Raw genomic sequence first — 25,717 nt, forward strand, 5'->3', positions numbered from 1 at the left:
TTGGGAGCTCTACATAAGCTGCCATTTTTCATTTGTAACTAAGAAGAGAGGCTTGAACAATTGTTGCCATTTTGCTGCCAGAATAATATAAGACATTGGAGTGTGGTGATTTTATATTTTATTTTTGGAGCATTTGCATGGTTATTCATCTTCTCAATTCAAGCTTTAAATTTTGTTTAAGTATCTAAGTTGAATAATAGAACGTTGTGCATTATTCATGGTGAAACTCATATATCCATACCACTAGCGATTTGCTGATTGTAAGTTTGCCTTGCGTGGTCAACTGGAATTCTTGAATGAGCTTAGCTTCAATTATTATTCAATCATTGATATGCATTCAAATGATGGTATCTATGTTTGATAGTAATTTGAAAATCATTTAATTTCCTTAGAAGATTGCATTAGCCTTTGTTGAGTTGTTCTTGTATGTCAAATGAAAGACTAGTAGAGTTTCATAGAAATTGTCCTTCGTCCTTGCATTCTTAGGAGTAGTTTAGTATCCCTCAAACCCTTCAACTTTTCGTTTTTAATCATCCATTAGTAATAGTAACATTCGAAAAGCATTCTTTGAAATCAAGTAATATCTCTTAAGAAACATATATGTAAGGCCCCTTGGATTACCAGCAATCACATCAACCAATTGAGCTATCTACATGTCAAGACCTGACTAAAGAAACCTTGGAGTCATCTTGGTTGATCATATAACTTAGCATCCAAGAAGATTTTGATCAAGAGAGGATAGAATACCCTTTGGTATTTTATTCTGTGTTAAAGGTGTCTAAAAAACACAACAGGCACCCTTTGAGTCTATCCAACAGGTTCAAGGGTATGGAAGTACCACCGTTACGTTACCTCCCACTTAACTCTTTAGAGTTCAGGGGGTATGGAAGCACATCCATCAATCAACCCCTGCTTAACCTAGAATGGACATTTTGGCTGCTTGCCCACCTTAAATGTACCATATCATCCCCTCCACAACAGAATGTCTGATTGGTTGGAGTTCTACAGATTCTGTTCATTCTATCTTATGCAGATTTTAGAAATGTATAACAGATTTAATACTGATTTAGAAATATATATGCAGACTTAATACTGATTAGAAATATATAAGCAGACTTAATACTGGTTAGAAATATATATACAGACTTAATACTGATTAGAAATACATATGCAGACTTAATACAACAGAGTTATCATTCTAAGATCAGATAGCTATTATTTACATATAAAAGCATACTGATTCTTCGTATAAATCATACCACCAAAAATAATAAAAAATACTCAGATCACTGAGCAGTTGATGTGTATGTCTCAGTCTGAAGGCATGTGAATGCTTTCTTTCTTTCACAATCCAGATACTTCGATGCCTATTACTTGGAGGTCAATATTGGCATTTATACCTTTCCATGGGATGAAAGCATGTGCCTCTTCATATAGAAATCTGTTTGCAACCTAAGTGTCTCTTATATTTATGTCCCTTGACCCTTCGATTAACTTCAATTTAATCACACCTTTTGGAGATTAATCCCTTCTTACTAATCTGCTCAACCCTAATTGCTTTCATTCGATTATTGGAGCGAATCACTGCTTTTAGGATTTATTGATTTGTGTTTTAAGATAATAATAGATACTGTTTGACTTGTCATTCACTTGATTCCTTTTGCAATAATCAAGGATACTCTTGTTGTGTGAATCAGGAGGGATTAGTGCCTATCCATCAAGACTTTAGAAATAATTATGTTTACTGAAGACTGGAGATCAATGAGAAGAATACTGTGAACACTTAAGTTCTTACCTGCCAACATCCTGCCTTAGAAAATTGTATAGTCTCATAAATGAGATGATTTCTGATTGATGGTGTATTTGGATTTATTTATTTCTATTTTCTCCAGGTAAGAGGTTGCTAATAGGCAGGATAAGACAAACTATCATCTCATATTTTCTTGAATACCATAATCCTCTTGTCCAATAGCTAGCTACCAAATTCCAACAAACAACTAAACCTATAAGAAAGATTACAGGCCTTCGAGGAGTAACATCTAGTTCAATCACCAAGTTGGCATGCCAAAAGAAGCATCATCGATATAGCACTAGGAGGGTCAAAACCATGGGTAACACAAATAAATAGTTGTATTTTCTAAGATGAGTAGTTTTGTAGTTTGTAAAATCTGAGATTTGGTTTCAGTTATATCTTAATAAGAGATTTTTGGTTATTTAGATGTAGTTATATCTTAATAAGAGATTTTTGGTTATTTAGATGTAGTTTTTCTTTTGGTGGCCATGTCTCCACTAGGAAATAATCCCATTCTAATGGACTGTCCGTGATATTCTTGAGGACATTGATAAGTTCCGCCCTATTGAAAATGGGTGTCTCAAACTTACTAGTTGAAATCTCGAACAGATGGCACTTGGTCTCTAAAACCACTGGGACACATGGGACCATCTAGTGATAGCTATTGGGAGTACAACAACCACTTTCAAAATGGAGGATGTGGTTTCTTCACTGCTCTCAGAAGAGGCACGGAGAAAGTCTTCTGAAATGGCCAAGGAGGCCCTTGCTGTTCAAGGGAGATCAAAAGAGGAAGGCAAACAGAAGGACAAGAAGTCCAAATCCAAATCAAAGGAGAGATCAAAGTCTCCTGGCAAGAAGTACAAGGTGAAACTCAAGATGGAAGACCCGTTGGTTGATAGAGACCTTTGGGTTGCACCGTCTGGATCAAAACCAACAGACATGAAACAAGAAGATTGGGATCTCGCAGATAGGAAGGCCAAAGGGCTTATTAGATTATGCCTTGTGGATTCTGTTCTCTTGAATGTTCATGAGGAGAAGACAACAGCTTCTTTGTGGAAGAAACTTGGTGATATTTATCAGGGAAAGTCTCTGGTAAATAAGTTGTTCCTGAAGAAGAAGTTATATTCCTTGAAGATGAGCTAAGGGACATCTGTAGCAGACCATTTAAATGCTTTCAACATGATCGTTGCACAATTAACTTCTGTGGGAGATGCGATTAAGGATGAGGATCGTTGTATGCTTCTGTTGTGTTCCTTGTCGGACACATGGGACCATCTGGTGATGGCTATTGGGAGTACAACAACCACTTTCAAAATGGAATATGTGGTTTCTTCACTACTCTCAAAAGAGGCACGGAGGAAGTCTTCTGAAATGGCCAAGGAGGCCCTTTCTGTTCGAGGGAGATCAAAAGAGAAAGGCAAACAAAAGGACAAGAAGTCCAAATCCAAATCAAAGGAGAGATCAAAGTCTCCTGGCAAGAAGTCCAAGGTGAAATGCTGGAATTGTGGGCAGACTGGCCATATCCGAAAGGATTGTAAAGAGGAGAAAAATAAGAAGAAGAAGAACTCTTCTAATATTGAATCTTCTCATAGCGATGCAAATGCCTTCATTGTTGCCTTGGCAACACAAACAGCTGACAATGTCTTGTTGATCGATTCTGGTGCATCTTTCCACATGACATCTCATAGAGAATGGTTTCCAAGTATGAAGAGTATGATGATGGAAAGGTTTACTTGCCTAGTGATTCATCTCTTGAAATTGTTGGTCGAGAAAGAGTCAGAATTCAGCTTCCTGATGGAAGAACGAAGGGAATTAATGGCGTAATGCACATACCAAGTCTAGCTGGTAATCTGCTTTCTGTTAGTAAGTTGCATGATGCTAGTGTACAAGTATTATTCTCAGGGGGTGGTTGTAAGATGACTAGAGGCTCTATAGTGTTGGCTAAGGGTGCAAAGATTGGTACTCTGTTCAAGCTGGATGCACAGTCTATTCATGTAACAGTGTCTCTAGAAAGTCAGATAAGGCTGCCTAGAAGAGAACGTTGCAAGTTCAATGGAGGTTAAACTTCCTGCTGAGAAAACCATGCTTTGGCATCAATAGACTCGATCACATGGGAGAGAAGGGCTTAAAAGCTCTGAAAAACAAAACCTGGTAGAAGGGCCTGATGATTGTAACTTTGAATTTGAATTTTGGTAACATTGTATATATGGAAAGCAACACCGTGTTTCATTTTATTCTAGTCCTTATAAATCTTCTGGTTTGTTGGATTATATTCACTCTGATGTATTTGGTGCAGTTAACATTCCTTTGTTGTCGAATTCTAGAAATTATGTTTGTTTTATAGATGATTATTTGAGAAGGGCGTTTGTGTATTTTCTGAAAAACAAATCAGAAGTGTTCAGTCAATTTAAGGAATTTAAAACCTTGGTTGAAAATCAGACTGGTAGAAAAATTAAATGCCTAAGGACTGATAATGGCGGTGAGTTTTGTTTAGTAGAATTTGATCAATTTTGCAAAGACCATGGAATTAAAAGGCATAAGACCACACCTTACACTCCACAACAAAATGGAGTTGCGGAAAGGTTGAATAGAACGTTGATGGAAAAGGCGAGAAGCATGTTGAGTAGTGCTGGTCTAGAGCAGAAGTTCTGGGTTGAGGCTGTGTCTACAGCATGTTATTTCCAAAATAGATCTCCCACTTCATTGTTGGTGGATAAAACGCCCATGGAAGCATGGTCTAGTAAGAAGCCCTCTCTGAAACATATTCATGTCTTTTGTTGTGAGCCATATGTGTATGTGCCTGATGTAAATAGATCTAAGTTGGATAACAAGGTTGTTAAGTGTATCTTTATTGGCTACGGTCTGGGAATGAAAGGATACAAGCTTTGGAATCCGGTAACTAAAAAGGTATTGTACAGCCGAAGTGTTATCTTTTGTGAGCTGAAGACCACCTCAGTTGATTTGCAGTCTGAAAAGACAGAGAAAGAGGAAGTAGAAGTTGAAATTCCTCTAACTCCAGAAAAAGGAGGAACTTCGAACTCCATGTGTACCTGAAAGTGAGGAGAGCTCAAGCAGCTCTGATAGTTCTGGTCAAGAAGAAGAACAAGAACCTCCACCTCAACCATTGAGGAGGTCTACACGGGAGAGAAGATAACCTGATAAGTATGGTTTCTCATTGTTGGATACAAATTGTGCCTATGCTTTGGTTACTAACATTGATGAGCCTAGGACTGTGAAAGAGGCAATACAAATGCCTGATTTAGATTCCTGGTTGGAGGCCATGAACGAAGAAACGACTTCACTAAAGAAGAATGAAACCTAGGATCTAGTGCCCTTGCCTGAAAGTAGAAGACTTGTTGGCTTCAAGTCGGTATTTAAAAAGAAAATCGGTCGGGATGGCAGTGTGGAAAAGTATAAAGCCAAATTGGTTGCGAAGGGCTATTCCCAAGTTGAGGGAATTGATTATGGAGAAATCTTTTCTCCTGTAGCAAAGCTGACATCTATTAGATTTCTTTTGTCACTTGTATCAGCATATGACTTTGAGATCGAGCATATGGATGTGAAGATAGCGTTCCTGCATGGCGACTTGGAGGAAGAGATTTATATGTCCCAACTTGAGCATTTTGTGGTAAAAGGTAAAGAATCCTTGGTTTGCAAGTTAAAAAAGTCTCTTTATGGTTTAAAACTTTAAAACAATCACCTAGAATGTGGTACCAGAAGTTTGACACCTTTGTGTTGTCTCTGGGATTTGCAAGGTCAAAGTCTGATCATTGTGTGTATTACAAGACTGAGAGGGATCATTTAGTTATCATTGCTCTCTATGTGGACGATATGTTGTTCATTGGTATGATAAGGGTATGATTGTTGACTTAAAATCTCAGTTGTCAACACGTTTTGAAATGAAAGATTTACGTGCAGCTAGGTATATTTTGGGGATGGAAATCAATAGGGATAGAAATAATAGAAAGCTTTGGCTTAGTCAAAGCAAGTACATTAGTACTGTCCTGGAGAGATTTAGCATGTCAGATTGCAAGCAGTTAGTTGTTCCAGTGTTGTAGGGAACAAAGCTTTCTATTGAAGATCGTCCAAAATCTTCTACTGAGAAGGAGGACATGGCCAAGGTGCCTTATGCAAGTGCAGTAGGCAGCCTAATGTATGCAATGGTCTATACAAGGCCAAACATTGCCCAAGCAATGGGAGTATTAAGTCGATTTATGGCAAATCCAGGAAGACCGTATTGGGATGCTGTAAAAAGAGTGTTTAGATACCTGAAAGGTACCTCTCAGTATGCTTTGTGTTACCATGGAAATTTGGTTGGATCGCAGAGGACTGTAAGCATTCAGGGATATGTGGATTTTGATTGGGCAAGGGACATTGACAGCAAAAGATCCACCAGTGGATACATATTCACGTTGAATGGTGGTGCAATCAGTTGGATGAGCAAGCAGCAAGCTGTAGTCACTTTGTCCACTACAGAGGCAGAGTACATGGCAGCAACTCGTGCCTGTCAAGAGGCCGTTTGGCTTAAGCGTTTGTGTTTTGATGTTGGGTTTAATGCAGGGCAGATGTTTATCTATTGCGACAGTCAGAGTGCCATTTGTTTGGCGAAAAATCCCTCTTTCCATGCCAAGACAAAACATGTTGATGTACAATATCTGGAGATACCAATAAGTTCTTCGTCAAGTGGGAGAATGTTGAGAATGGGTGTCTCAAACTTACTGGTTGAAATCTCGAACAGATGGCACTTGGTCTCTGAAATGAGCAGTTCAATATGAATAACTTTCGTGTTATTGATCATCTTCAAAGAGAACTGAATAACCTTCATGTTATTGATATAGTAGTTGATAACCTTTGTGCTATGCACTTGCCTGGAGAAGCAGTGATTTCGGTAATAGCATTTGGGTTCGGTAAGATTGTCTGAAGGAAGTTACTAAAGTCTCATTATGTGGCGATAAAGACTATTGTTTTGGTTTCCTTGCAGTTTTGATTTGTTCAGTATCGCGCAAAAGTGTTACCGGTCGAACTTGAGTTTTCGGTAACCGAAGTCACCTTTCTGACAAAGTGCAATTGGTCGATAAGAGACTTGTGAGGGGCCCACTATCAGGGATCAGAGATCAGGTGGAACAAACAACAAATGAGTTACACTTCCATCGAGTGGTGATCAACCAATAAGAGACTTGTGAGGAGCCCACTATCGGGGATCCGAGATTGGGTGGAACAAAGCTTGGTGACAATGAGAACTAGTGAGTTACACTTCCATCGGGTGGCGATATGCCGATATGTTTTGAGATGGTCTTGGTGGGGACCACGAAGGGCTCGTTTTGACTTGTCGAGTTGTCTGCTAATGATTGGTGGAAACTGGAACGACTCAGAGGAAGCCATGGCAACAACATGCGTGTTCTTTGACATTCTGAGAAGTTCGGCAGTTGGAAGATGGAGTAACTAAAACGAACTATTTTTCAACAGAAACATTTAAAACATCTAGAAAACAGTTGCAGTTGGTTCGATCGTGTGAGGATGATTTCTACCATTGTCACAAAGAGGATTGTAGCAATCGATTGGTAATTCTAAAAAGCTGAATTGAAAAGCCGATTAAGATTGTAGTCTTCTCTACTGCTCCCTGAACAGAGATCAGATCAAAGGTCAGAAACTCGTTTGTAATTGTTTTACTGTAATACAAGGGATTACTTTGGTGTGTAGGTTTTTCACCCATAAGGATTTTCCCACGTGAAATCTAGTGTACATCTTTGTGTTTGTGTTTTTCATGTTGTTTTGTGTATCTTGTATTGTGTATCTTAGTTGTTGTAATTCGAATTGAAACACTCATCTGCGTCACTTCTCTCAGAAATTGACATTAGGAAGGCGTTTTCCGCACTCTGCTTTCCTTACACTCCCAAGCTACATCCCCAAGAGTAGGCGAACTACAAAAAAGCACATAAGAACATACAAAAAATAAACTAGGATTGCTAGGTGCCATCCATTAAGATGTATGTAGACTTTTTCTAATCACTTTTGAGGATGATGCTCATACTAATTCCACCATTTAGCACCTAATGCAATACATTCCTAGATGGAACAAGAAAATTTATTTGTGACTCAACTTAGAGAAAACATAAACCCAATGAAGGCTTTCTTACAATTCATAGTGTGAGCCCATGGTAGCCCATCCATGCCTTCAACTTCAGATTTCAAGAGATGCGCAACAAACTTACCGTCCCTTTTCTGCTAGCCAATTTAGTTGCTTGGGACTCTTACTTGTGTGCACTAGATCCATGAAGTTACAATCTTTGTGAGACAATCACTAAGAGTGTCTACTCTTGTAGAAGCTTGTAGAGACCATAATAGTAGATCAACAACTTATGCCTCAAGGATTTGGTTTAATATACTTTCCCATGTTTTATGGGACAAATCTGTAATGCCCCCTAATTGGGTATGCCCTAAGTTTGCCCTAATTTCCTAATTTCTAAGTGGACAAGTGGATTTAAGGAATCCCTTTCACCCTGCAGCAGATTAGAAACTTCTTACAATAATAATCTCAGAAATCAGATTTGTGGAATCATAGCAGAACAGTAATCAGATTAGCAAAACAGAGATCAGATTAGTGAATATATATATATATATAAACAGAATTAGTGATTCATCCATTAAATACACTAAATGCCTTGGAGGCTCAATCATAGATGAGCATAGGGGAAAGTGACCTCAATGGGGGTGTCTCGAACCCTCTACCCTAGGCCCAAGAGCAGATATACCATCCCTCTTGGCCTCATGTGGCCCATGCCATCCAAATGAGGTGGCCTACCCAGTTAGGTATCCCCTTTCCGTTATCCCCTCGTCTTGCCAACCTTCTCCTCCTCTTTATGATTGGCCCCCTTGTATTTATGCATCGTAATAGGAGAGGTTGCAACAGGGTGCCCTGAAAACCATCTCCTCTAGGCCCAAGGGCAGTACCAACTGTACCCCCTTGGCCTCATGGAACCATTTGGTCCCCTCGTAGAGGTGGCATACCATAGAGGAATGCCTCATCACCATACCCCTCTTGCAGACCCTCTTCCTTCTATCATGGGATGGAAAACACTCGGAATGCATGAAGATATATATGAAGCAACGGAAGAATATAATGGTCTAATTTATATTTGCTATGATATAAATAATCATGTCACAATATGTAAATAATCATAAAGATGCTTTGGTAGTTATCCAAACAGTGATGTGCAGAAATGCACATATATAATATTGTTATAGCATTAGAAGTTTGCATAGAATGATTGTACCACACAGCAGCAGTTAGACGCTAAGTCACAAGATTCGGAGAACTTCATCCATGAAGTTCATTTTTTTTCAAATTTCAAATTTTTCCATAAAATACGTTTAAATTCGGCAATTTATTCATACGTACACAACGATATTTTTTTTCATTAAAGAAAAAATTTAAAAAGCATTTTTTTAGGGTTTCAAAAGGCTCTTAGTGTCTCCGGTGGATTTTTTTATAAAACACATCTCTCCCCTCTATAAACACACGAACCCCCTGCAAACCAGTGAAAGCGTTGGCTAAATTAAAATAGGAGGTAGATATCGGTGGATAGTGGATGTTTGGATTTGCGGCTTTGCCGACCACAACACGAGCTGAGTTGAGTGATTTGCGGATATCTCTGTTGTGTCAGCTGGATCGCAAGTGGACTACTTGATATCTCTGTGTTTGTTGGGGCAACGATTTCCATTTCATAGCAAACTTCCTCTAGTCTGCCATCACTGTCGTGCCTACCTCCTCCTGTCTGCCATCGATGTCGTGTTCAGGTAGGCAGCTTATTCGATTTTAATTATTTTTCCAACTTATTCTGATTTTAATGTTTTTGTTTGTCGTTAATTTCAAGTTGTATTCGATATATATTGTTGATATTGTCATATTGATATAGTCATATAGACTTATAGTTTTATTTTTTACGCTAAAAAAAAAGCTTCCATATTGTTTTATTTTTCTGCCCTCGATATACATAGAGTTATTTTTCAATTTTTACAGTAAAAGAAAAGTTGCACAGTTCTATTTTTCTGTTTTTTCAGAATCTTTATTTTTTACATTTCATATAGTTTTATTTTTTTGTTTTACATGTGCTGTGAGAAAACTGAAACATTGGACAAAATTTTAAATTTCATTTTTATTTTTTAAATTAAATTTTCTTATATATGTTGTGTTAAAAAATATAATTTTATTTTTGTTATTTGATGCATTTTTATTTTAATAATAGATGTTTATAAAATTATTATTTGCAGTTTTTTATTTTATTTAGTTATTAGAAAATGAAGCATTTATTATAATTAGTTTTAATAGTATTTTATTTTATTTTTTCATTTTAAGCTAAAACTTAGCAGATGTCAAAAAAATAAAAATTAACAATTTAAATATAACAAATATTATATTTAAATATAAATTAAACTTATTGAATTATTTTGCTTTTTAGAGTTAAAAATTAACATATTATATATTTTTTGTTTTACTGTTTTTAAAATAAAATTTAATCCATGTTTTAAATATTAAAAAACATTTTTCTTCTAAATTGTACAGATTGTAATGGCTCCCAACAAATCAACTTCAAAGGCATGGAAACATGTGACCAGCAATGGTGCTTATCTTCATTGTAACTTTTGCTCGAAAGTTTTTCCCAAAACTTTAACAAGGGTAAAGGACCACTTGCTCTGGTATTACAGGGGGTAAAGGTGGAGGTGTTACTGCATGTCCAAAAATGACCAAAGAAATTAGAGCTATTTTAGAGAAAGAGCAAGCCTCTTCAATTGTAGGAAAGATGCAGGCAGCACAAAAGAAACAGAGAATTGAAGAGGATGTGTCTAGATTCACATATGTTATGTCTTCCTCTTCGAATCTACCCAAGGCCACAGGAGCATCCAAAGAGAGTGGAACTTTGAAGAGTCTTTGGAAACCAATAGAGAAACAGCAGGTGGATGATGCACTAGCAGATTTGTTTTACACAAGTGCTGTTCCATTCAATGTAGCTAGAAATCCACATTTTCGCAATGCAATTCAAAATGTTGCAGAGTTTGGCAAAGGGTACACACCTCCCAATTCTAAGGCTTTCAAGACAACTCTTTTGCAAAGGTCAAAAGATAGAGTGACTGAAAAACTAGTTGAGGTCAAAGCCTCTTGGAAGGCAACAGGTTGCACCATATTGAGTGATGGATAGTCAAATGTATGTCAAAGGCCATTGATCAATGTTTTGGTGGCTTGTCCTAAAGGTGTTGCATCCTTGAAAGTGATTGACACCATGAACCACAAGAAAACTTCTGAATACATATTTCAAATATTAGAGGAAGCCATTCTTGAAGTAGGGGCAGAAAATGTGGTTCAAGTGGTAACTGATAGTGCAGCAAATTGTGTGGGAGCTAGAAAACTAATTGTTGAGAAATACCCACAAATATATTGGAGTCCATGTGCAACACATTGTTTGTATTTGTTGCTTCATGATTTGGCTAAGTTTCCATGGATACATGAAGCAATTCATAGAGGGAGAACCATTGCAAACTTCATAAGAAATCATCATCTCACATTGAGTCTTTACAGGCAGTATGCATCTAGGGAGTTGTTGAGGCCTTGTGACACAAGGTTTGCTTCATTTTATATCACTTTGAAAAGAGTTGTTGAAGAGAAAGCAGCTTTGAGATATGTTGTTTGTTCCAATGAGCGGGAAAATTCAGCGCTTTCTAAAAGTGTTAAGGGCAAGAACATAGAGCAAATTGTTTTGGGAAAGTGGATCAAAGGTTCTGAGTATATGTGAGCCAATTGTTGATGTGCTTTGTATGGTTGATGGTGACAAATCTTGCCCTAGCATGCTTTATGAAAGCATGGATCGTTGTAAGGAAGCTATTCAGAGAGCACTAAATAATGTAGATGCAAAGTACATGGAGATGTGGGAGACAGTTGATTCCAAATGGAAAATGATGCACGCACCTTTACATGCAGCAGCTTGCTATTTGGAGCCTAAGCTGTTTCATATTGATAGACAGGGTAATTTTGAAATTATGGCAGGGTTTCATGAAGCCATTAGCAAATTTGAACTAGATCCAACAATTGCATCTCTAATCAGCGACCAAGGTTGGGTATACAAGAGAGCAGAAGGGTTGTTTGGAATAGCAGGAGCCAAATATGATATGACACGAGATGTGGTACCTAGTTATAGATAGTGGATGACCTATGGAGCACAAACTCTTGAACTTCAGCACTTTGCCATTAGAATACTAAGTCGGGGAGCAAGTTCATCAGCTTGTGAGAGGAATTAGAGTTGCTTTGACCACATCCATTACAAGAAGAACAAATTGTTGTCTGAAAGTTGGGAGACCTTGTCTACATTCGCAGCAATTTAAAATTGTTCATGAACAAATCAGCAAGCGACTCCACATCTTCTTCAGAAACAATGCATTCCAAAAGACATAGAAGTGTCAGTTGCAGATGAGCCTGACTTTCTTGATGAGGAGTTGGATAGTGATACAGATGATGATGCTACACCATCTGAGCCAAGTGCTCTTGATGACTTAGAGCTTTTTTAAAGTTCTAAAGTCTTGACTTTTTTTTGTACCTTTTTGAAAAGGAAACCATCTTCGCAATCGTGATTTCTGTAGAATTTTGAACCTGACCTATCCTTTGCTAAGAACAACTTCTCATTCCCTATCATATGGTTAGAGCATCCAGAATCTAGGTACCAAACATCTTTACTAGTATTTTCACCCTTTGCATAAGACAAAAATAAGTGATCAGGAGGATTCTCACTACTTTCTTGAGCATAGTTAGCACTTTTACCTTCTTTCAATCTGCATTCTCTTTCAAAGTGGCCATACCTATTACAATGGTAACATTGAACATTTCTCTTATCAAATCTGCCTCTACCTCTTCCTCTGAAACCACCACTTCCTCTTGAGCCACCTCTTCCTCTACCTCTTCAAGAATTTTGGCTTTGCCCTTTACCTTGGCCTTGATTGATTTTTTGGCACTACTGCTGCTTGCATCTTCATTTTTTGTGATTAGCAATTTAGAGGAAAACGCTTTCTCTACACCTTCTAAAGAATCTTTCAATCTTTCTTCATGAGACATCAGGGATCCAACTAGTTGATCAAACTATAGTTTTGTCAAATCCTTGCTTTCTTCTATGATTATTGCTACATGATTCCATCTGGGTGTCAAAGATCTCAACACCTTTTTTATCAAAACTTCATTGCTTACAATTTCCCCAAGTGTAGCCATTTTATTGACCACATCTTTGACTCTGACACAATAATCACTTATACTTTCGGCTTCTTGCATCTTCAAATTCTCAAACTCTCGCTTCAATGTCTGAAGCTTGACCACTTTAACTTGATCACTACCCTGGTAAGCTTCTTGTAGAGTCTTCCAGGCATCTTTGGCAGTTGTTGCTCCTGATATTCTTGGAAATAAGCTCTTATCAAGAGCTATCTGAATGTGAAACAAAGCTTGAGCATTCTTTTTCCTTGCTTCCTTTCTTGTTGTTCTTTCATTGGCTGTAAGGGCATTCCAATCAGTTGGCTCTTCATAACCTGATTCAATAATCTCCCACAAATCTTTTCCAATCAAAAAGGTCAGCATCTTAATGCACCAATAATCATAATCATTCCCATCAAATTCTGGAACGGGCATATGGTTAGAATTCGACATGATTAACTTTGGCGAAATTCCAACAATAAAACTTTAACCCAAAACAATTTTACCTGCTCTGATACCACTTGTAGAATTTTGAACCTGACCTATCCTTTGTTGAGAACAACTTCTTGAAAATACTAGTAAAGATGTTTGGTACCTAGATTCTGGATGCTATAACCATATGACAGGGAATTAGAAGTTGTTCTCAACAAAGGATAGGTCAGGTTCAAAATTCTACAATTTCACATGTTTCTTATGGTTTATATTTTATAAATGTGCCATCTTTTTATAATGACTTCAAATCTATTTAGCAATGTTAAACTATTTTGATAATTCATTAGAAGTATTACATATATTTAAAAATAAACAAAAGTATATAAGACGAATTTAATCCGAAATTCTTTTTCAAATTTCATCCAAATTTCATGGCTGTTGAATTCGAACCTTGTGACTTAGGTTAGACAGACTGTCTGAGATGATGTCTTAAGATGTATCGGAACCCCTATCCCAATCGATGACTGCATATACTCCCTTTTCCAAATATGTTGATAACATATTTATGTGTCTGCTGTTTATACTCAGAATTCTGCATTTTAGGATGGCATCCCATATCCTCCTTTCTGCCCTTTTGTCTGCTCTAAAATGGAATCCCCTTCCACTCTCCTTCTCAAATGAAACCTTCTCCCCCTTATAACTTCCAATGTGAGTGAAAGTCACACCCCTTCATCATGCCTTCCCTTTGCATATCATTTGTTAAATATTGCTTGTTTAAGGGTCAAAATCATATAATTATGATTCATATTCCATGGTCAACACTTACTGACTTTGAAAGGTTAAATGATTTCACATGCACACAAAATTTGATCAAATGATAGTAAATCCTTAGGCCTACCTAATTTTATTAGGTTTGATTAATGTTTACAATGGAATGATTTTATTTGTTTCAAGTTTTCCTTTAAATAGAGATTCTAATTCCTAAACTCTTAAGAGTGTTTTCCCCGCAAGAGTCACCATTTTGTTGCCTTGTTACCACAACATGCTGGTCCCTAGAAGACTAAGGTTATGCCAAAAGTTCTTATCAACAGTGCACCTTGCTAGCTTTACTAACAGAAACACTTCAACTCCATTGCAATACCAACAGCAAACGACTATTCCAACTATCTACCAATGATCAAAAACAAATGACAATCATGGATATACAAAAACAAATATCACATGCACAACAAAATGGAAGCAAACACCAAGTTACAGCTGAAGCAAACTCAACATTGATGAAAAAGCCTAGGAAGAGTGTAAATAAAACTCATGCCATAATCTTAATTGTTTTTAACAAGTATTACATCACCAAATTGGTGCATTAAGACTCAAAACATCAAAAACAATATATTTTCACATCCGCCCTTCCTCCTACACCGTGAAAACCACGATTCTCCAGTGCAAATCCACCAAATGAGCATATAAAAGACGTTTGTCAAGAGAGCCCCCCTGTGCAAACACGTGATTATCCAAGTTATAGACCTCCTACACCCTTCCATGGTGCCTAGAAGGCAAAAAGGAAGTCAAATGAATCATTTCAATCTCAAAAAACCTTCATATTCCACTCATTGCCAATGACAAAACATATTCACCAGTTTACCAATGTTTTGTTTGTGAAACGTCCCCAACTACTTTTTTTTTTAATATTTATAACCATTTGATGAAATGCATTAGTCCTCACAGTGCTCACACTTTTTTATCAGAGTTCCCAATGTGGGAAAGGTGAGAGCGTACATTGGTTGGGACACTAATCTACTGCATGAATGCTAGAAATAAAATTGACTACTATTTGGCATTTATTTCTAATCTAAATGATGGTGAACTATCTAGCCTCATACAGATTATCAATAAACAAGAGTACTGAAATTGCATGCAATACCTCATAAACTTTACTGAAATGATTTATATCGGCAATTAATTCAAGAGAAACCATACATGTGATGTAGCGATAATATCCAGCTGGCTCTAGTCAAATGCATTAATAAAATTGTCATCTTAAGAGCTGTATGGCTGCTATTAGACTATAAAAGTCTGAAATTGTATATTAAACTGATATGGATAGTGAACAGCAAGGATGGAAAAAATCAAAAGTATGCCTGGAACAAAAGAGCAGAGATAAAATTACCTTTTCAACCAGCTGTATGATCTCTTTCCTTTATTTAAATCCTAAGCCAATCAGATTTGTCTATCACTCAAATAGAACATGTACAGCAAGCTGCAGTACGGAAGCAGGTATTATAAACCATATAGTTTTCATTCAGCAGAAAGTGAGTCAGCTTTATTACAACTCTGTTCCCCCTTACTGTACATACAATATTAAAACTTTAGATAAAAAGAAGCTGCAATCAGCTTTTCTTGTGGGCTGCCACTGAGGCCCATAAAGTCTTCTTTTTATTATGTGATCTCCATATGCTGCCAATAAAATAAGATTAATGCTGAGATTTAAGGAAGTACAGACCAGTCTTCAGACATGTAGTGTCGCGGTTAAAACACTTTGTTGGTGAAGCGGCCACCAAGGTTCAGATCCCTGCTGGGCCATTGTGCTCGCAGGCCTTGTGTCTTCGCTAGGCCGTTGTGCTCGCGGGTTTGAACAAGTGAAGTGTGGGAATGAGGTCCCCCGTTTGCGGCCTCACAGGTTCATAGCTCCGGGTCAAAAGCGTTTCATGTGGAGCCGGAGGGCGTGTCATGCTAGCATCGCCAATCACATTAAAAAGTTTACGAGGCATTAATTTTATTTTTTAAAAAGAAGTACAGACCAGAGTATAAAAGTTAACAGTGCCCCCAAGCTGCGGCTCCTCAGGAGGTAAGAAGACTTCGGCACCAATAAACAGGGACCATTCATACTATGTACAGTTTCACCAAAAAATTAAATATGGCAGCTCTTTTTTCTAAATCAACTCCTCAATGATTTTAATAACAAAAATATGATACAGCCAGCGTAACAATTATTTCTATGAAAAAATATCATAATGTTATGATATTTTTTACCAAAATGAAAATATTCCGAAATTACAAGAAACCCATCACAAATAAAATAGACTTATGTAACAACTGAGAACTGGGAAAAGTCCCAAAACAACCAGAATAAAAGCCAACTGAAATCTGAAATTCACTAATTTTTGGTCCAACTTCTTAGATCTTCAATAATATGCTCCTAAAATAATCTTTCCACACATGGAATCCCTGGATAGAAATGCCTCTGTTGGATATGAAGGTTTTTGTTCCCAAATCCAATCCAAAAAACAAGAGGATTTTTGTCCTCTAGTTTCGATACCAAAGAAGTTTTTGTCTTCTAGCCAAATGCGAACATGAAGTGCTCAATCTTCAAGGAAAGGGATTTTTTTCTCAAAACAATGGATAATTTTCCTCAAGCCTGTCTCCTTTTATAAACACTTGTTTGCTATTTTTAGCCTTCTCAAGAAGTCTCTATAATTTCTTTTTTAATTTAATATTTCAATTTGCCCTCTTGTCCTAGAGATACTTTTAACATCATTTTAGACCCTCTTCTAAAAACACTTTATAATATCGCTTTGAGGTACTTATAATTTATTTATGAAATATAAGTTGCCTTCTTATAAAAATAAAGTTATTTTCTAAGGAACTTAATTAAATTATTTCCTTAGCACAAAAAGGGAACATGATAGTCTGTTGCTTTGCTACAAGCTCATCAAAGTGAGTAATTGTTTGCCACTAGGGTTTCTACATTCATCAGGGCAAACAAATTGTTCTCTGCAAATTTTAGCATGTTTTTACCCTATGTAAGTGGTGAGCTTGCCAAATTCAATTTTTTAGTTAGGGCTGACATCAGCTATAAGAACCTTATAAGGTCCTCAACTGAGACAACCGACGTTTAACTGAACCTGTTGAGTTTCAAGTGTGTTCTTTGCCAATTTGTAGCAGCAAATATAATTTTGACAAACTTAAGCACAAAAAGCAACTATAGGGAAACGCTAGAAATCAATTCTAATTCAGTAATAAACTGATCAAACACTTATTACATGTATTCAACCTTTATTTACCCTCAATACATAAACAGACAATAAAAGATAGGAACTGAAAAATACAAGGAATTGTTGGAAACCCTTATTTCTTCCTTGCTGGTCATACACAGTCCATTATGACAGCATGCTATAACTCACTCCAGACTGACCCAAACAGCTTGCATGGTAGCTCAATGGATGACTCTAGGCTAGGCGCACCTTCTCCTTATTTTGTTTTGTTTTTTCGGATCCTTCCAACATGCAAATCGCAGCCCCTTAGGTGATTGGCGCTACTCCCCAGGCAGCCGTACAGCCATCAAAAATATCTCCTTTGGGTATCTTTGTTTCCTTGTTTGCTCCAGCAACAAAATACTGATAAATAATGGTGCCTCTCTGACTAATAAGCACAAACTTGGTCCCTGAATGAAACCAACTGTAAGAGCAAGATCAACTGATATTTCACAGCCTCTGATGCTGTCGTACAAGAAACCCACGTTTTCCTGTACCGATCCCTCTGATCACTGCAAAAGAATCTTTTGCTGAAACCCTTGGCCAAAAACTCCTCTCAGAGCTCCAAACAAAAATATCAAAACTTAGCATAATGAAAAGAAGACCTAAAATCTTCTTTAATCTTCTCCATTTAGGGTTGGCACGATTCCCAAGAAAGGTGCGATTTGGCCTTTAATGATGTTTTAACTTTTATTATTTAGTTTTGACTATTGAAGTGTCAAAAAATAAATCATCTTCCATTTAATATAAAAACTGGCCCCATCTGATGAGAAATAGACCCTCACTTAAGTTATAACTTAAAGTGACTTTTAAAACATTAAAACATTAAAGTTCGCCATTTAATATTTAATTAAAAATAATTAAATATTAATATCTCTCTAAGTATTCATCAAAAATGCCTGCCGTCTGAACTGGAGACTGCCAAACCATAATCTATCCTTGCCCAACCTACTGGCTATAAATAGCAGGACTGCTAAAAATAGAAAGTATCTCAAATGGAGTCCTGGAGACCTCAAACAAAGACCAGACCTGGAGTGCTTGCTCTGAAGGTGGTGAATCAAACTCTGGAGGACCCTCTACCCAACCTCATCAGCCTACGAGGGTCAGTGATAGGCTAATCTACTCAGCTGATAGATGTCAACTAGAAGGGGACATCACATCAGCAAACTGAATTGTGGGCAATAGAGATGTTTTGAACCTCATCAAACACCCTCCAATTCATTTTTCCAGCTGTCATACATTATGTATCATCTATTTAGGGGAAAATATGTTCCCGCTAGTGTAAGTCTCAATAAGCAACCACCAGCTCTCTCAGCCGGTACAACATAATTGACCCGATTTTTTAATCATATCTCCCAAACCCAAAGGCTTTTGGTCCTGAAAGATGCCAACTGCTGATTGGCACAACCTGATAGGTTGGTTTCTATAAAATTCTTTGACCAACGTGTAGAAGTTTTGGGTTTTGAAGAAATTTTGAGGATAACTTGCATGTTATTGACTTTTAGAATGTTTCACAAAAGATACAATACAACAAAGTTTTAAAACTCGGACTTGCCACGGACTCGGCAAACCAAAAAATTGGACTCAAACTTGGACCCAAACTCGCGAAAGACTCGGCAAAAAAAAACCGTAGTTTTACAAAAAAACATAAAGAAATTAATGCATTTAAAGAACATAAGAGCCATAATTGAAACATTACACATGTCATATGATCTCCAAACACTCAATATTTGAAATTTCACCATTCATACTCGTAGAATCATACTCATTACTCACAGTTTCAAACTCTAAAATGTATAATAGCAGCATAAGTTTATAAATGTTTACAAAATTACATATAATGATGTCCAACTCCAAATGGGAAAAACCCTACATCTCTTTTGCTGATTTAATCTTCTTTACTCTCCTCCTTCAAACCCTACAAACCCGTTTTCACCAAGAAAGGCAGGCAAATGAATGAAAAAATGCAAAAAAAATCACTTTTTAATGTTGTTGGGCGTCATAGTTGGATCGCGCGAGTCCGTGTAATTGAGTCTTCAAACTATGCAATACAAATAGAAAACTAAACTAATTCTGAAAATTGAAAATCGGAACCCTGATTTTATTACAGCAGTGCAATTTGAGAAGGAAAGACAATTTATTTTGCTCCAAGGTGCAAATTTGCATACCAGGAGTCTTGAGCTTGCCGGTTGAGCCTCCCTATTTGACTAAACTTCAATACATGCTGCTATGGGAGCTCCCAGAGTGTGGTATTAGCTCCAAAAGACTTTATTGACTCTGAAATAAATTATCAAAAACAAATGATGAAGAATTATGCAGACCCAAACTGATTTCCAAAACCTTGCCAGGAGAAGTCACCAAATTTGGACTCTTTCCCCAATAAATTGCATATATAGCTCAAATGAGATATGGATTCTTTGAAATAACCACTAATCTGCCTTAATCCAATCCCAACAATGAATTCCGAATCAAAAGTTGATTCCAAAACCTCCCTATTTATTTATTTGATCTCCCAGGCTAGTTAGAATGGTACGGCCTAGCTGGGAAAGTATGGTTGGCCCCAAATGTGCACAAATTTCACTGAAAATGATCAAAGTCCTGCCCAGATCTGAATTTCAGAAAGATAACCTGCTGTAGCTGTCATTAAAACTCTCATTTTAGCCCTCCTTGACCAGATATAAGCATTCCAGGAAAATCGGTAGGTTAAAAAGTGAGAGGGATTTCGTCCTATCACTAAGAAATGGAAGTTTTCGTCCCCAATTCCACTCCTGAACTCTGCCAAACTCGTTGCAGACCTGTAGAAGATAATATTATCTCAAAAAATAAACAACTCAATGCCAAAATGATTGTCAAATTCACTTTTTATTTCAGCTCTAACCCTAATTTCGAACTAGGGTTTCATCTCCCCTTTTATTTATAAAATAACTTTATTTTATTTATGCCTCCTTATGAAAAACGAACCACAAGGGGACTCTATCATTATTTTAATTCGACCCCTTCATTATTATAGTAATATTTGCTGAAACGCCTAGGTAAGAGGGCCAATGAATTATTATAACTTATTTCCCCATCACTTTATTATTATTTTATTAAGTCCAAACTTAGGGACTACTAAAATATTTCCTTATTTATTAATAAAATAAGATCTGGACTCAAATTGGAATTCCGTCTAAAGTGTTATGATCAATGCTGACGACTGAACCCCTGCAGGCTGACTGGAAGTTCCTCCTTAAAAATAGGAACTCGCCCTAAAAAATAGGAACCACGCTCAAAGTGCCAGAAATTGTCCGAGAGGCTCCTGCTCAGCTCTATGGTCCCCTGGGTGGTCAACCTATTAACTGTCAGTTCTCCCTAAAAAATAGGATACCTCCCTAAAAAGTAGGAACTATCGTCTGAAAGCTCAAAATGGCTCATAGAGCCCCCACAAAGCTATATGCTCCCTCATAATGAGTCCCCTAACCATCCAGTTGACCTACGGGAACTCAAGTGAAAGGTCAACCCTCTGCTCATCTCTCGTCGCCTAGAAAGGGAACATTACAGGTCCTCAAAAGCTTAGGGACTGAACAAATGTGGGAACGTTCTTCCCACTTCCTCTTTGGAAACCTATTTTGTTTTGCTTGGAAATTGCCCTTCCCAACATATCAACCAAACTTCATGTGCAACTTGTTAGGTCTGTGCTATCTTCTTGGCAAGGATTACATCATTTTCTAGTTCTTGTTCCTCAAGTGCAAAATCATCCATGCTTGACATAACATCATCCTCTTTATCTAACAAAGAAGACTCAAAACAACCTCAGCTTATCATCCTTAATAATGAAGGAGATCTTCATGTATTCAGGCAAGTCTAACCTGAAAGCATTCTAAGACACCAGCAATATGATCTAAAATGGATCATATCTCAATGATTTGAGCTTCCTCAAGGTGCCTTGCAGTCTCTCTTCGCTAAGGCATACTCAAACTTTGTCAACAACATGAAATTTGTGCTCTCCTGATGTTGATCATGGGGATATTTATACCCCGCTTGAGACTCCTTGTGTCTTTCCTAAGCTTTGAGATTCGGCAGCCTTATCTACCTCTGCATCTCCTTTTTCCAGCCCTTCTTTTAATTCTCCAAGGTAAACATCAAAAGGGTTAGGTTTCAGTATCCAAAATAGGTCTTGAATGGAGATAACTCTGTTGACAAGTGAATGGCTTGTTATAAGAGTGTTAAATGTAGACCAAATATTCATCCCAACCTTTTGGGTACGCCTTTTTGTACCCATGTAGCAGCTGCACCAAATTTTTATTCACTAAATTTGTTTGTCCATCCACTTGGAGATAGAATGTCATAGACTGTTTTAGCTTGATATCCATTCTACTCCACAAAATACACTGGAACTTGCTTAGGAATCTTGTATCAAGATCAGAAATGATATTTTCTAGAAGTCGAAAGTATATCCAAGCATTTTAAAAGAGAATTCAGCTGCATCACTTTCAGTTTATGTCTTCCTACAACAATGAAAATATAATCATTACAATGTTATGTCTTTGGAAAACAAAGTCCATGGATATTCTCCCAATGGCCTTTGAGGCATCAATGGTTGGTATAGCCCAAGTCTCCTATTGTTGGACTTGCTAACACTACACAACTGACAACCTCTTATAAACTTAGAGACATCCAACTGCAAATAAAGCTAATACACATACCACTATAGATTTAGCACTATTTTTCTCACTCCAAAGTGACTAGCCACCTATGAGGTAGGTGCCTCTCTTATTAGCATCGCTCTTCTTTCTTTACGTACAAAAAAATTTGTTGGTTTATAAATAAGCCCACGTTGCACATATAGATGTCTTTGTTGTCATTGATGTCAAACCTTTGCCAATCCTATATGAACCGGTTGTTGTTGGTGATCCAGATATGTATATGTTCAATTGATGTATGGTGTATCTAGTTGATGGTCCAGATGTCTGTTTCTATGATAATATGCTACAAAACTGATTGAAGATACACGTTGTGCTGATTAGATGATATTAGGTGATGATTTAATGTGTTTCCGGAAGTCTGGTCTGGAACTGATTCTATTATCTTTGGTGTTTGCTTTGGTAGAAACTTATTGTGATTTGGAATGAGAGTTTGTACCGAATATGTCTCAAATGATCATGTTGACTATTGGGATTGCTTTGCTCATCGTGACTATGTTACAAATCAAGATGATGTGGTTTTTTGGGGGTGAATCGCTTTCTTTAGGTCTGGAATAAGACAGTATGGTTTTAGCAGATCAAGTGTTGTACTCGTTTGTGCATATTGATCCGAGCGGTTGTGCGTAAAGGCTTTTGATGTTGATTGGAAGGTGTACCGACTTGATGTGAACCCTCACACATTCCTTTTACCTTCCGGATGATGTATTTTTGGGTCAATGCTATGTATATGTTACATATTCTTTTGGTCAACCTAGTGAATTTTATTTTGATCTGAATGATATATATTGAGCAGATTGATTGTGCTAAATATAAGAGACAGAAAGTGAGAGAGATGTGATTGATGGATGCAAAGATAGTGCTATGAAGGAAGTGCAAAGATTCGGAGATGTACAGAGCAGACAGATGAGTATACATTGTGAACTGTTATCTACATTCTAACAAATGCTATTTTGTATACAGTTCGATCTACTATTCCTATTGTTTTGTAAGAGCAATTTGTATCTTGCCCTGAAAAAGTGATTTTCAGTTAAGCAAGTCCTCTTTTTGTAAATTGCCTAAGGTTGTGCGCCTCAGTTAGCAAGTCCAGAGCAATGAGCTCTTTGGTAGGAAGTCTGGTTCATTGTAAAACAGTTATTATATATATTGTGAGTTTGATTCTCACCATGGTTTTTCCCAATTTGGGTTTTCCACGTAAAAATATTGGTGTTTTTGTGAGAGTGTTTTGATGATTGAGCTGTTTACTTTCTTGCATAAGTATTGGATAAATGTTATTGTTTGAATATCTTAATATGATCAAGTTTTAGTGAATGCTGATTCACCCCCCCTCTCTCAGCTTCCGGTTGTGTTCAACAGCCCATGCAAGAGGTAGAAATCAGTTTTGTCTTCAAAATTTTCAGTCTTAGTTTGAGTTTCTGATTTGTACAACTCGCTGAAAGCCTGAAATCTTCATCAAGCAAATAATCTTCGACGTATACCTAACACAGTCACTGCTAGGGTTCCCAATGACGCAGCGGGGAGGCCCAACAATTCAGCCTATTCACTAATTCTCATACCCAAAAAACAAGAACATGCTACACAATGGAAAAGAAAGCACATATTTCATTATTTGAAGGAGAAATTGTTTTAAATTTCATTATTTGAAGGACTAATGGTTTCATTACAATGGGTTGTATCCTCCTACCCAATGAACACTTTGGCTCTAGTTAACTACATAGGTCTAGGTTCAAGTGGTCTTTTGCGCCTTTCTATGTTGTCCACCCTAGGACCAATGCAAAGCACAAACTTCCTCCACTTTCATTAAAGCTTGTTTTGGGAAGCTCTCATTCACCAAAGTCCCTGTCTTTGCTACCTCCTTCCACTTTAATAGCCACTCCCATTCTCTACCCATATGGCACTCAAACACTTCTCTATCCAATTGCCTTCATGGCTTGCATCAATTTTACCACAATTTGACGTAGCCACTACTTTTGTTGTCTTTGTCATCCATCTTCTAACATCACGGTCCAAAAGGTGATCTCATCTCTAACAACAACTAACTTTGCCTCTTTGCATGTGTGTGCACTTCTCCCTTGGCACCAAACTTTCCTTGTGTACTCCTTCACAATGCCTTGGCTCTGAGAACCCACAAACACCTATCCTAGCTTTTGGCTACAAAACTTTAGGCTTACTTGAGATGCCTCTGCATCAAACACCCCAAGTAGGAAAAAATGTAAACCCCCTACTCACAAGTGGAAATGAGTGGTAGCACCACCATTTAAACCATCTAAAAAAATGATCTCAATCCTTTCATTTGCCTAATGTTACATTTTAGTGTGCCTACCTTGCTTCTCTTTTTCCTCTTGACCTTTACTAGGTCATACACAATTCTCCTCTCACCAAGCTCTACTTTTCTTGCTTAGCCTTGACCCACAAATAGTCAAGTCATTGCATGTCCATCCTTCCCTAGGCCTTTTGTTCTTCTTCCTTCCTTGTCTTGCCTTTATTCCTTCTCCACACATGGGATTTGGCCCACTGATATCCATTTGCTTTCACCAAGTTGCATGCACTTCCTTTCTTCAAATACCTTTTGCAAAGCATCCATGTACACTCACCTAACACTCTCACTTCAGCCTCTTCATGTGATGCAGCTACCTCAATTTGGTAGTTGTATCAACACCCCTTAGCCTTCATTTTCTCCTTCCATCCTGTCTCTCAAGGATCTCTCCTTGGTACATACCTTTGGGCTCTCATCCATGCACTGACTGCCTTCCATCGGCATATATGTCAACACCTCCTTTTGAGTATTTGCCCACACACCCAATTACCTCACATCAACAATTTGTTGTCACATGTTTGTTGGTTCCTTCTAGCTCTCGTTTGTCTGTTTCCTCTCACGTCATTGTCTTCACTCAACGCACCATGGAATTGGCTTGGTAATGTAACTGCCAAATATTTTCAAGGCTGTGCGACAGTTGAGTAATTGTTGGCTTCCACTTTCCTTCTGTCATTTGCTATTATTAGCTGTTCGTGTGCTCCTTTTTGGGGTGGCCACTGTCAGTTTGGACAGTTGCAATTATTGGTTTGCTTCCTTTTTGAGGGATGTTTTTGGCCTTTTCAAGTTAGTAAATACTTAAGTTGTGGAGACTGGTTTTCTTTGACTGTGTAGGAGGTACAGATTTTTTGGGAAGCTACAAAAATTTTGGGTTTGAATATTAAAGATTTCTCAAATTTTGTTACCTCTGTGTTCCTTCATAGTTTTCTTTTATGTGTTCCGATGATGATGACTATGGATTGCGTTCATATTTGTGTTTTTAATTAGAAGTTTATCTGTTTGTTCACTCTTTAGCAGCAGGGTGTGCTTTGGGAAATTTACACAGAAGCTGAGCAGCGTTATTTTTGGAGACTTGCTTGCAGAGGACAGAGGTTTGATCTGCATCACTCGGTCCCATTCTGTGCACCTTAGGCCCTTCACCCAAACCTCACACAACCAAACTCACATATCTCACCTAGCTTTCCATGCTTCCTATGTGGTAGGCTTCCTCCTTTTCCTCACTCCCCTCTTCCAAGGGTCACAGCC

At 37.5% G+C, this 25,717-nt stretch overlaps 1 protein-coding gene across 6 annotated transcripts in view; it reads right to left on the reverse strand.

The window, feature by feature from the left end:
• Positions 1-25,717, reverse strand: part of LOC131060571 (pentatricopeptide repeat-containing protein At1g09900-like) — a 77,832-nt gene that overhangs the window by 48,504 nt on the left and 3,611 nt on the right. Inside the window, exon 2 of one of the 6 annotated variants that reach the window (XM_059209831.1) lies at positions 15,657-15,705. The exons of 4 other annotated variants lie outside the window; for them this stretch is intronic. The gene's annotated coding sequence lies outside the window, so the exon portion shown is untranslated. Of the gene's footprint in view, positions 1-15,656; positions 15,706-15,739; positions 16,179-25,717 lie in introns of those variants that run through there. One more of the 6 variants, XM_057993845.2, reaches the window with a different exon arrangement.

Source organism: Cryptomeria japonica, chromosome 8 (assembly GCF_030272615.1).
Source record: "Cryptomeria japonica chromosome 8, Sugi_1.0, whole genome shotgun sequence".
NCBI classification, from domain to species: Eukaryota; Viridiplantae; Streptophyta; class Pinopsida; order Cupressales; family Cupressaceae; genus Cryptomeria; species Cryptomeria japonica.